This window comes from Chiloscyllium plagiosum, chromosome 7, assembly GCF_004010195.1.
Source record: "Chiloscyllium plagiosum isolate BGI_BamShark_2017 chromosome 7, ASM401019v2, whole genome shotgun sequence".
Lineage (NCBI taxonomy): Eukaryota > Metazoa > Chordata > Chondrichthyes > Orectolobiformes > Hemiscylliidae > Chiloscyllium > Chiloscyllium plagiosum.
The window spans coordinates 46,237,313-46,250,421 of NC_057716.1; the positions used below are offsets into that span (position 1 = coordinate 46,237,313).

Consider the following 13,109-nt stretch of genomic DNA (forward strand, 5'->3'; position numbering starts at 1 on the left):
GATACTGTTCAGTGCAGAGAAATGTGAAACAGTATAATTTAGGATCATCCCCTGATAAAAGGAAGTATACTGTTAATGGTGGTAATGCTCAACAGTGATTGAGCAGGTATTCAGAAGTTCAGATACATGAATCGTTGCAATGTCAGTTTTAAAGGGTATAAAAGGGAAGTCGGGGTTTTAGGTTTTATTGATGATTGAAAATACTGTTTCCAAAAATGTGGAGGTTAAAACAAAATCATGAGGATTTTGTCTCAACCACAGTGAATACTACGTGCTAAATTTTGGATAGTACGTGGGTTGGGTGGGGACCATTAAAGGGCATTATGAAAATGGTTCCTTAATCTTGCTGCTTTTGTGCTCTTGTGTTATCAACATACAAAGAACAAAAACAATTACAGCAGAGGAACAGTCCCTTTGGCCCTGCAAGCCTGCACTGATCCAGATCCTCTATTCAAATCTGTCACCTATTTTCTAAGGATCTATATCCCTCTGCACCTTGCCATTCATGTATTTTGAATGACATTATTGTGCCAGCCTCTACCACCACCACTGGCAACGTGTTCCAGGCACCCACCACCCTCTGCGTAAAGAACCTTCCACGCATATCTCCCTTAAATCTCTCCCCTCTCACCTTTGAAATCGTGGCCCCTAGTAATTCAGTCCCCCACTCTGGGGGAAAAACCTTCTTGTTATCCACCCTGTCTCTATCGTTCATGATTTTGTAAACCTCAATCAGGTCCCCCTTCTACCTCCATCTTTCTAATGAAAATAATCCTAATCTACTCAACCTCTCTTCAGAGCTAGTGCCCTCCATACAGGGCAACATCCTGGTAAACCTCTTCTGCACCATCTCCAAAGCATTCACATCCTAGTGTATGCAGAACTGTACGCAGTATTCCAAATGTGGCTGAACCGAAGTCCTATACAACTATAACATGACCTGCCAATTCTTGTACTCAATACCCTGTCTGATAAAGGAAAGCATGCCGTATGCCTTCTTGACTACTCCATTAATCTGCATTGCTGCCTTCAGGGCACAATGGACCTGAACACACAGATCTATCCGTACATTAATTTTCCCCTGGGCTGTTCCATTTACCATATAGTTTGCTGTTGAATTGGATCTTCCAAAATGCCACCCGGATTGATCTCTATCTGCAGTTTCTCTGCCCAACTCTCCAATCTATTAATATTCTGCATTCTCTGACAGTACCCTTAACTACCTGCTACTCTTCCAATCTTAGTGTCATCTGCAAACTTGCTAATCAGACCACCTATACCATCTTCCAGATCATTTTATGTATATCACAAACAGCAATGGTCCCAACACTAATCCTGTGGAATATCACTGATCACAGTTCTCCATTTTGATGAACTCCCTCCCACTACCACTGTCTATGGATATAAGTTTGCTCGCTGAGCTGGAGGTTTGTTTTCACACATTTTGTCACCATACGAGGTAACATCAGTGAGCCTCTGGTGAAGTACTGGTGGTATGGCCCACTTTTTATTGATGTATTTAGGTTTCCTTGGGTTGGGGATGTCACTTCCACTTCTTTTTCTCAGTGGTGGTAAATGGGATCCTAGTCAATTTGTTTGTTGATAGAGTTCCGGTTGGAGTGCCATGCTTCTTGCATATGTCTCTGTTCGGCTTGTCCTAGGATGGATGTGTTGTCCCAGTCAAAGTGGTGTTCTTGAACTCATATGTCATCTGTATGTCAAAATAGTAGAGAGTGGGTCACATCTGTTTGTGGCTAGTTGATGTTCATGTATCCTGGTGGCTAGTTTTCTGCCTGTTTGACCAAAGTAGTGTTTATTACAGTTCTTGCAAAGTATCTTGTAAATGATTCTAGTTTTGCTTGTTGTCTGCATAGGGTCTTTCAAGTTCATTAGCTGCTCCTTTAGTGTGATGGTGGGTTTGTGGGCTGCCATTCTTTTTGAATACACTAATGGGTACCCAATGAACACAGTCTGCCAATTTCTCAGCAACAAACCCAAACAAGCAGACAAAATGCGTCCAGAAAACCTAGCCACTCTCCCGTACATCAAAGACATCTCGGAAATAACTGCCAGACTACTCAGATCTATTGGTGTCGTGGTAGCCCACAAACTCACCAACACACTAAAACAGCAGCTAATGAACTTGAAATACCCTATACAGACAACAAGCAAAATACTTTGGGAGAACTGTAGCAAACACTACATTGGACAAACAGGCAGAAAACTAACCACCAGGATACATGAACATTAACTAGCCACAAAAAGGCATGACCCACTCTCACTACTATCTTTACATACAGTTGAGGAAGGACACTACTCTGACTGACTGGGACAACACATCGATCCTAGGACAAGCTAAACAGAGACGCGCAAGAATTCCGAGAAGCAGGGCACTGGACAAACATATTGACATGGATCCCATTTACCACCCCTGAGAAAAAGAACAGGAGATGACATCACAAGAAATGACATCACCAACCCAAGGAAACCTAAACACATAAATAAAAAGTGAGCCATACCATCAGTGCTTCAATGGAGGCTCACTGATGTTACCTAGTATGGTGACGAAATGTCTGAAAACGAACCTTCAGCGAGTAAACTTACATCCAGAGCCTCAACCTGAGCTTCAAATTTTCTTAATTCGCTAACTACTGTCTATCTCCTGCTGCCTTGTCAGTTCTCTATCCATCTAGCTGGTATACCCCGGACCCCATGCGACTTCACTTTCTCCATCAGCCTACCATGGGGAACCTTATCACATGCTTGACTGAAGACCATGTATATTACATCTACAGCCCTTCCCACATCAATCAACTTTGTTGCTTCCTCAAATAATTCTTTTAAGTTGGTAAGATATGACTTTCCCTGCACAAAACCATGTTGCCTATCAGCCCATTTTCTTCCAAATATAAATAGATCCTATCTCTCAGTATCTTCTCCAGCAGTATCCCTACCACAGATGACAGGCTCACCGATCTGTAATTACCTGGATTATCTCTGCTACCCCTCTTAAATGAGGGGACAAAATTAACAATTTTCCACTTGTCCAGGATCTCACTTTCGCAGCATCCTTGAACACCGGTATCTGTTAAGGACCCACCTATTTCCTCTCTCACTTTCCTCAGTAACCTGGGATAGATCCATCTGGATCGGGGATTTGTCAACCTTAATGCCTTTTAGAATACCCAATACTTCCTCCCTCCTTATGCCGACTTGATCTAGAGTAAAATTAAGCATCTATCCCTCCCCTCGGTGAATACTGATGCCAAGTACTCATTTTCTCTGACTCCATGCATAACTTTACTCCTTTGTCCTTGAGCAGGCCAACCCCTTCTCTAGTTACCCTCTTGCTCTTAATATACGAATGAAAGGCTATGGGATTTTCACTAACCCTGTTAGCTAAAGATATTTCATGACCCCTTTTGGTCCACTTAATTCCCTGTTTTATTTTGGTTCTACTTTCCCGATATTCTTCCAAAGCTTCATCTGTTTTCAGACCATGTGTATGCTTCCTTTTACCTCCTAGCTAGTCTCTCAATTTCACCTGTCATCCATGGTTCCCTATTCTTCCATGCCTATCCCTCATTTTGGCAGGGACATGTCTGTCCTGCATTCTAGTCAACCTCTCTGATGAATTTAGATGATACAGCTCCAGTTACAGATTGAGTTTGAGAAGTTGGTATTAAACTTGGTGCCAGGGCCATCAATCAAGAATACCATTCTGTCCTGGATGATGTTGGCCAGCTGAAGTAATGTAGCTGCAATTAGCCAGTTGAATTCACTCTTCTGAATTGAGCCTTTTAGATTGTGGGGAGACTTGAGAGGCCAAGAGTTGAATGGCTTGTTGCCAAGAAATATGTATAGTTTTTGTCATCAAAGAGGTGAGGGGATGGCATTGCTAATCACGGTTCTTATCACAGCTGCAGAAAGGGCGGTGATCAAGGAGTGTTTGTCTACTGAGTCATTATGGATGGAAGTCAGAAATAGGAAAGAAGCAGTCACTTTATTGGGACTTTTCTGTAGAGCCCCCAATAGCGACAGAGACACAGAAGAGCAGATTGGGAGGCAGATTTTGGAAAGGTGCAGAGGTAACAGGGCATTGTCATGGGGGACTTCAACTTCCCTAATATTGGTTGGACCCTCCTTCGTTCAAATAGTTTGGATGGAGCAGAGTTTGTGAGGTGTGTCCAGGAAGAATTCCTGACTCAATATGTAGAGGGGAGATCATATCGGATTTGGTGCTTGGCAGTGGGAGAGCATTTTGGCGATAGTGATCACAATTCCCTGACCTTTACTTTCTCATATTGTCTGCTCCTATACCTCTTCATGAGGGTAGTATTTAATTCAAGGAGAGGGCATTACAATGCTATTAGGCAGGAATTTAGGTGCACCTAAATTGGGAACAGATGTTCTCAGGGAAATGCATAACAGCAATGTGGAGGTTGTTTAGGTTAGGTTTTTCCCACTGAGGTAAGGAAGGGAAGGTAGGGTGCAGGAACCTTGGGTGACCAGGGATGTGGAACATCTAGTCAAGAGTAAGAGGGAAGCTTACTTAAGGTTAAGGATCCGACAGGGCTGTAGAGGGTTACAAGGTAGCCAAAACGAACTGAAGAATGGACTAAGGAGAGCTAGAAGGGGGTGTGAAAAAGCTTTAAATGGTATGATTACCGACAACTATAAGGCATTCCACAATTATGAGAAACAAGAGGATGGTCAGAGAGAGGGTGAGACCAATCAAGGATAGTGGAGGGCAACTTATTGGAGTTGGAGGAGGTAGGGGAGGTCCTTTAATAAATAGTTTGCTTTAGTATTCACAATTGAGAGGGACGTTGACAGTTGAGGACAATATGAATCAGGTTGTTATGTCCGAACAGGCTGATCTTAAGAAAGAGGATGTGCTGAAAATTTTGAAACCCATAAGGATAGATAAATCCTCTGGGCCAGAAGAGAGATATCCAAGGTTATTACAGGAAGCAAGGGAAGAGATTGCTATGCTTTGGTGATGATCTTTCTGACCTCACTGTCCACTGGAGTAGTGTGAGATGTTTGGAGGGTGCCAAATGTTACTCTCTTATTCAAGAAAGGGAATAGGGACTACCCTGGGAATTACAGATCAGTCGGTCTTAGGTTGGTGAACAAATTATTGGAGAGGATTCTGAGAGACAGGATTTATTATTACTTGGAAACCATACTTTATTAGAGATAGTCAGCATGTCTTTGAGAGGAAGGTCATTCCTCATAAGCCTTATTGAATTCTTTGAGGATGTGACAAAACACGTTGAAGGAGGTAGAGCAGTGGATGTGGTGTACATGGATTTTAGCAAGCCATTTTAGAAAGTTCCCCATGGTAGGCTCATTCAGAAAATAAGTGACATGGGATACAGGGAAATTTGGCTGTCTGGATACAGAATTAGCTGGTCCATGGAGTAGGCTGGGAATAGATGAAGCTCATCCTGGAGCGCAGTGACCAGTGGTGTTCTGCAGGGATCTGTTCTGGGATTTCTGTTCTTTGTGATTTTTTTTTTATATAACTGACGTGGATGAGGAACTGGCAGGGTGGGTTAGTAAGTTTGCCGATGACACGAAGGTTGGCGGAGTGGTGGATAGAGTGGAGAGCTGTTGCAGGTTGCACCGAGACATTGACAGGATGCAGAGCTAGGCTAAGAAGTAGCAGGAGGAGTTGAACCTGGAAAAGTGTGAAGTGATTCATTTTGGAAGGTTGAATTTGAATGCAGAATTCAGGGTTCATGGTAGGATTCTTGGCAGTGTGGAGGAACTTGGGGTCCACATCCATTGATCCCTCAAAGTTACCACCCAAGTTGATAGGGTTGTTAAGAAGGCGTATGGTGTGTTGGCTTTCATTAGCAGGGGGATTCCGTTTGAGAGCCATGAGGTTATACTGCAGCTCTATAAAGCCCTGGTTAAACCACACTTGGAATATTGTGTTCAGTTCTGGTTGCCTCATTATAGGAAAGATGTGGAAGCTTTAAGAGGGTGCAAAGGAGATTTAACAGGCTACTGTCTGGACTGGAGGGCATGCCTTATGACGAACAGTTGAGGGAGCTAAGGCATGTCTCATTGGAGCAAAGAAGGGTGACACATGACGTGATAGAAGTGTACAAGATGATTAGAGGCAGAGAGTGAATAGTCAGAGACTTTTTTCCAGGGCAGAAATGGCTATAATAAGAGGCCAGAAGTTTAAGATAATTGGAGGAAGGTTCCGGGGAAATGTTAGAAGTCAGTTCCTTGCACAGAGTGGTGGGTGTGTGGAATGCACTGCCGGTGGTGGTAGAATCAGATATGTGCGTAACATTTAAGTGACTTTTGGACAGGCACGTGGATGATAGTAAAATGAAGGGAATATAGGTTAGCTTGATCTTGGAGTAGGATAAAAGGTCAGCACGACATTGAGGGCCGGAGGGCCTGTTCTGTGCTGTACTGTTCTATGTTCTATTCCAGAGCTTTGAAGAACATTAAAACAGAGAAAACACCTAGTGTTTTATTGGTTAGGAAGAATTATTTAAAATTTACTATTTTACAAACACTTAAATCCCTTCGGCCTTGAATAAGGAAGATTTTGCAAACTTTTTTTTTAATATGTCATCCTTTTAGTCATATTAATTTAAAAAATGATGCATCTTTGTTTTTAGGACAACATTTGTTTTTTGCAGTAAAATCAGCTGTTCAACTGGTATTCAAATATTCTTAGAGTCCTATGATTCCACAATAAATGTTGTGTAGTGACAGAACATTTTTTTTTGAAGATGTTTTTGCGGACAAGGTTTTTGTTTCTTGTAAGGGTTAAACTGAAACTCCTGAAGTTATTTAGTATTCATATTGTTTTGAATCCTGTGAGTTGAACAGTACAGAACTTTATGATCCTAGACATTCAGGCGATCTGAAGTTTGATTTCAGTATCTGAATAGAAAATGTAGCCAGACTCTTTGCTCTGGATTATTATTTAATGACTGCTTACTGGACAGTATTGAGTAAGAAGAGGATTGGATTTGAATTTGAGGCTCCTTTTGAACTCCGATCTTACTGTTTTACTTCGTACTTGAAGAATGGCCTGTTGTTCTATTGGAAGGCTTCTAATCCTTTGATTCAGTACAGTTAGATTAGTCATCGATTTTAATTTATTGGAAGACAATGGGTTAAGGGAACATAGTCATAGAGATGTATGGCACGGAAACCGATCCTTTGGTCCAACTCGTCCATGCTGACCAGATATCCTAAGCTAATCTAGTCCCATTTGCCAGCACTTGGCCCAATCCCTCTAAACCCTTCCTTCCTATTCACATATTTAAATACCGTAATTGTACCAGCCTCCTCCACTTCCCTCTGGTGACTCATTCCATACACACCACCCTGTGTGAAAAAATTGCCCCTTAGGTCCCTTTTATCTCTTTCCCCTCTCACCCTAAACTGGTGCCCTCTAGTTCTGGACTCCCCCACCTCAAGGAAAAGACTTTGTCTATTTGCCCTATCCATTCCCCGCATGATATTATAAACCTCTATAAGGTCACCCCTCAGCCTTCGATGCTGCATGGAAAACAGCCCTAGCCTAATCAGCCTCTCCCCATAGCTCAAATCCTCCAACCCTGGCAGCATCCTTGTAAATCTCTTCTTAAATGTTTCAAGTTTCACAACATCCTTCCGATAGGAAGGAGACCAGAATTGCACACAATATTCCAAAGGTGGCCTAACCAATGTCCTGTATGGCTGCAACATGACTTCCCAACTCCTGTACTCAATACTCTGACCAATAAAGGAAAGCATACCAAACGCCACCTTCACTAGCCTATCTACCTGCAACTTTACTTTTCAACGAGGTGTGAACCTGCACTCCAAGGTCTCTTTGTTCAGCAGCACTCTCTAGGACCTTACCATTAAATGTATAAATCCTGCTCTGATTTGCTTTTCTAAAATGCAGCACCTCAAATTAAACTCCATCTAAATTAAACTCCATCTGCTACTCCAGCCCATTGGCCCATCTGATCAAGATCCAGTCGTGGTCTGAGTTAACCACCTTCACTGTCCACTACACCTCCAATTTTGGTGTCATCAGCAAACTTACTAACTATACCTCTTATGTTCACATCCAAATCATTTATATAAATAATGAAAAGCAGTGGACCCAGCACCGATCCTTGTGGCACACCAGTGGTCACAAGCCTCCAGTCTGAAAAGCAACCCTCTGCCACCACCCCCTGTCTTCTACCTTCGAGCGGAGATTTCACTTCATTCTCCCTCCAAAATGAGGAACTGTATTTCTAGTCTGAAGCGCAGAACTATCAGTGGGTGTGGTGCCATGTAGTTAGTGGTGAAGTGCTCAAGGCAAGTGGAGTGCCAGGTGTGGAGGGCAGCAGTGATGGGACCTCTGCAAAGTCCGTTCCAGTGGTGGCAGCAGTAGGGGGTCAGGTGTTGAGTTCAGTGAAGGGGATGGGGGTGGCTTGGGTGTGTTTTTTTTTAACTTTAATACATGGAACAATAAATTTAACATTTAAGTTCCTTGTAACTAGGTTGGATAGATAAGAAAGTTATTCTGTCTTATTTTCTTTTCTCAAAATCATAATTTGTGATTTTGATTGGGTAGCAGAATAATGTGCCTTTTCTGAGCTGTAGCAGCATGATGAAATCAGTCTTTGACCCGGCTGCACTCCTCAAATTTTTACATTACACCGTTGCAGCTTATGTTCCTCTTCAAACCATTCTGAATGTCACAGGCTTCGTATTCTCCATTCTTCCATATAAAGGTTAGCCAGGAGTCCATCCATGAGAAAGCCAGTTTGCTGTTCCTGCTGCTTTACACTTTGCAGCCTTAATCAGCTGAAGGTGAGACATTCATCTCTATCTGGAGTGATGTCCCACCTTAGTGACCAGCCAATCCATATGGTCTGCAGTTGTGAAGCTCATCAGGATCAGGTTCAAGCAGTGGCTTCTGCAAGAACTACAGGCTGTCCCTGAAGAGCAAGTTATGGAGACCAGACTGACGTCCAGTCTTTTGAATCAGATCTGATTGACAAGCCCCAGTGAGGGAGTAGAAGACCTAGGTTTGAGAACTTAAGAAGGATGACCTTGAGCAGGGTACCTCTGTTGTGTATAGTGTACCCTTAAAGAGGATTTCCCTGCACCTTGCCCATTATCAGCTTGCCCAGTAAGTTTGCCTGGTGAGGACAAAATGCCATTGGGATGATTGTGCTGCATTTTGCAAGCCTTCTGTGTCTGAACACTCAGTGTGGGAGCATAAAATCCAGCACGAGGTTCCTGTTTTCTAGTAGTTTTTCACTTTCTCCTTGTGCTCATACAGCTTGGTGGAAAGAAGACATGTTTATGTCAATTATTTATAATTCACGGTAACAGATATTAAACTTTTTTATAAAAGGTTTTAGCCAAAATAAGAACACTGACTGAAATAAAACATGCTGTCAATTTTTGCTACTACATAACCACATTCTATTACATTGGGATGGAGATGAACAGTCCAAGAAAGCCCACTAGAGATATGGCTCCCCAGGCAAGGTGTAAATACTTCCCTAATATATCAGAAATGAAGATTCACCGTATGCAACCATAGAATGAGCGATTCAGAAGTTAATTGCTTGGACATGCAATGCACGATTTGGATGTGAGTTTATCAGAGCTACCTTACCGACGATACAATTGGCTTAGTTTGACCTTGTGTTGGCAAGCTGAAGAGCCTGCATGTGATACAGCTGTATGCTTACTTGGACTGATAGAAGGTAGTAGCAATGAGGAAAAGTCCCTCTGTGCACATGCACACACTCTCTCTCTTTCCTTTGTACATTCGCTCTCTCCTCCCATATGTTCGCTGTCTTCCCCCTGGCCCCAAGATAGTATGTTGTCGTAAATTGGGCTGCGAGCAGCAATTAGAAACTTCAAAGGAGCAATTCTAGAAGAAGGAAGACATACCAACTGTCTTTTAAATGATCTTCGTTGAGCAACAAAGCCTCTGGGTCTACAATCAATGAACTTTTATTTATCTTTTCTTAATGAATTGTAGCTTGGTCAAAATTAACCTTCTTTACTCTGTAGCTTTTTTTTTGCTGTTCAGTTTGTCTGTGTGTGTATTTATGCACGTTTTGTGGAAGTCTGATCATATTTTATCTGGATGTGGTTTAGTACTGTAAAACTAACCTCTGACCTGCTTAATTTAAGATATCTTGTACGACTAATTCTTTATCATCCACATGGTCCCAAAAATGTACGTACTAAATTGGGAAAGACATACCTCAAACAAAAATTATGATCAAATAAGTAGTGGGAAAAGAGGGGGGAGCATTCCACTTCTCATCTGATTGTAACATTGGCTTGTTGTATTTCATACTTCCTCTTTTAAATTCTCTAGCATTTCTTGCAATTTGTTGTTAGTCTCCAATAAGTTATTTTCCAAATGTGACACAGGTTGTTCTGCACTCATTTCATCAGTGCAAATTGGCTGTAACGTGATTGACAAATGTGGATGTTGTTTGGATAATGCAAATTTTCTAATGAATAGGTATAGTGATCTTCTATTAGCGATCTTCTACAGCATGACGTTGCAGAGGAAAACAACTGTCACATTATAGCAGAATGACCTGTACAGTGTTAAGGTGTATATACAGTTCTCTACTTTGCCTAAACACTTCATTGTCAATTTTTTTTCTGTTTTAAAGTTCTTCTGTTTGAAGCATATTCTGTTGGCGTTCTGACCTTAGGTTCAGGATCTTGCATTTCAACACTTTTTCTCTACTAACTCTAAAGACCATAAGACATAGGAGCAGAAATTAGGTCATCTGGCCCATCGAGTCTGCTCCGCCATTCAATGAAGACTGAGAAGTTTCTCAACCCCATTCTCCCTGTGACCTTTATCCTCTTAACGATCAAGACCCTATCTATCTCTCTCTCAAATATACTCCATGACCTGGCCTCCATAGCATTCTGTGATAATGAATTCTAAGATTCACCACTCTCTGGCTGATGAAATTTCTCCTCCTCTCTATTCTAAAAGGTCTTCCCTTTACTCTCAGGCTATACCCTCGGGTCCTAGCCTCTTCTGCGAATGGAAATATGTTCCCAATGTCCAGTCTATCCAGGCCTTTCAGTATTCTGTAAAGTTTACAACTTCTATTCCTGATGCTCTTTTTCAGCATGCAAGATTATGTTCTGTTCAGCTTTGACTTCTCCAAGTTAATAACTTTGCCATCTTGGAATTGCATATATTTATGGGAATTTTTAAAAAAAATCCTTTTCTGAATAGGCTTTCTGCCCCTTTTTTTTTCTACAAAAAGTTCTTTCAATATTGGCCCTGGGAATTTCATTATCTTACTTCAGACTGTTTGTATGGCCTTGCATATTTTCTCTTTTATATTGGAGTTTACCTAGCTTGTAGGTTCGGTGACTTTAGTAATCCACTTACTTTCTTCCATTATTTACAGTTTTCTTCCAAACTATGATTTCAGTTTTCTTGGCACTTTACATTCAAGATGAATGACTGTTTTCCTCTCTGGACCAATAGTGATGTGATAATCAATGTCTTCAAAACAACTGACCAGCTCATCAAGACAGTTGAATACATTTGGATCAGACCTTGCTTCTGATCAGAGGATGGCTTTATATGGATGTGTTACCTTCAAACTCAGTGACACCTCTTTCAGTAGTTAAGTCAAGTGATAGCTCTTTGCAACTGTTCAACACAATGGTAGTAGAACATCTATGAAATGGAATATGCAGCTAGTATTTATTTCCTCTGTGTTTCCCCCAGTTGTCGAATCTGCATTACCTCACATACTGCACCAAATCCTTGCTTTCAGTAGTGGATGGGGGCACAGACCTCCCATGGATAACAATAAATAGGGATACCCCTCTGAGGTACACTCCTACTGCAAAGGACCATATAATCACATCAGATGAGTCAATGGTGAATAAATCAATAAGCAGTTTGGGGCTGACCTCAGAAGTATGTGGATCTGCAGCTATTGAAATGGCAGATAATGAGGAATTAGTGTATTACCATGACAATATTTGTTTCATTAGTTCATTGGGTAGCCATTATTTTTCAAGTTTTCAGGAAAAATCTAGTATAATCTGAGCAGGATGATGTTACCAGGAGAAAGTGAGGACTGCAGATGCTGGAGAGTGTGGCGCATGACGGGTAGCAGGAGATTTGATGTTTCGGGCATAAGCCCATTCCTGATGAAGGGTTTATGCCTGAAACATCGATTCTGCTGCTCTTTGGATGCTGCCTGACCTGTTGTGCTTTTCCAGGACCCCACACTCAAGGGTGATGTTCCTGTTTGCTTTACAGTCAGTTCTGCTATAACGCGTGTTTCTTCAACACGAATTGGCTTTAATTACTTTGAAGAATTTACACTGTTATTTGTAGAATGTGAGCTTTTCTTACTTGTATTGGCTATAATGTGATTCCTGTCTCATTAGTTTAAATGGTGCAGCTATTGTGCGATTTACTTATAATGTGAGATTGCACGAGAACAGAACTATCGTGTTATATCAGAACTGACTGTGTTTGATCTATATGTAGGACATTTCCTTCTATCTCTGAGCTCCTCGTCACACAAAGTTCTTGCGCACATTTTGTTTGTTGCTGTTTCACTATGTTAACACTGCTGGCTTTCCTTTGACTTTACAGAGGGCCACGTGTTTTTGATTGTCAGCATCTTCATCTGTCCAATTGGCTGGTTTGCAATGCAAAGTAACACTAACCGTATGGGCTCAACTCTGCCTGTGGTTACCACGAAGGTCTTCTTAGCCTCATCTCACTTGAGGTGTGGTGACCCTCATGTTAAACCACCAACACCTCTCTCTCTGTCTCTCTCTCTCTCTCTCTCTCTCTCTCTGTCTGTGTCTGTCTCTCTCTCTCTCTCTGTCTCTCTCTCTCTCTCTCTCTCTCTCTCTGTCTGTGTCTGTCTTGTCTCTCTCTCTGTCTCTCTCTCTGTCTCTCTCTCTGTCTCTCTCTCTGTCTGTCTCTGTGTCTGTCTCTGTGTCTGTCTCTGTGTCTGTCTCTGTGTCTGTCTCTGTGTCTGTCTCTGTGTCTGTCTCTCTGTCTGTCTCTCTGCCTAGTGAGAAAGCAGTTTATGGTCCGCTAGGAC

At 41.9% G+C, this 13,109-nt stretch overlaps 1 protein-coding gene across 6 annotated transcripts in view; it reads left to right on the plus strand.

Moving 5' to 3' along the window:
- Nucleotides 1-13,109, plus strand: part of chn1 (chimerin 1) — a 226,427-nt gene that overhangs the window by 21,946 nt on the left and 191,372 nt on the right. The gene's annotated exons all lie outside the window — the stretch shown is intronic.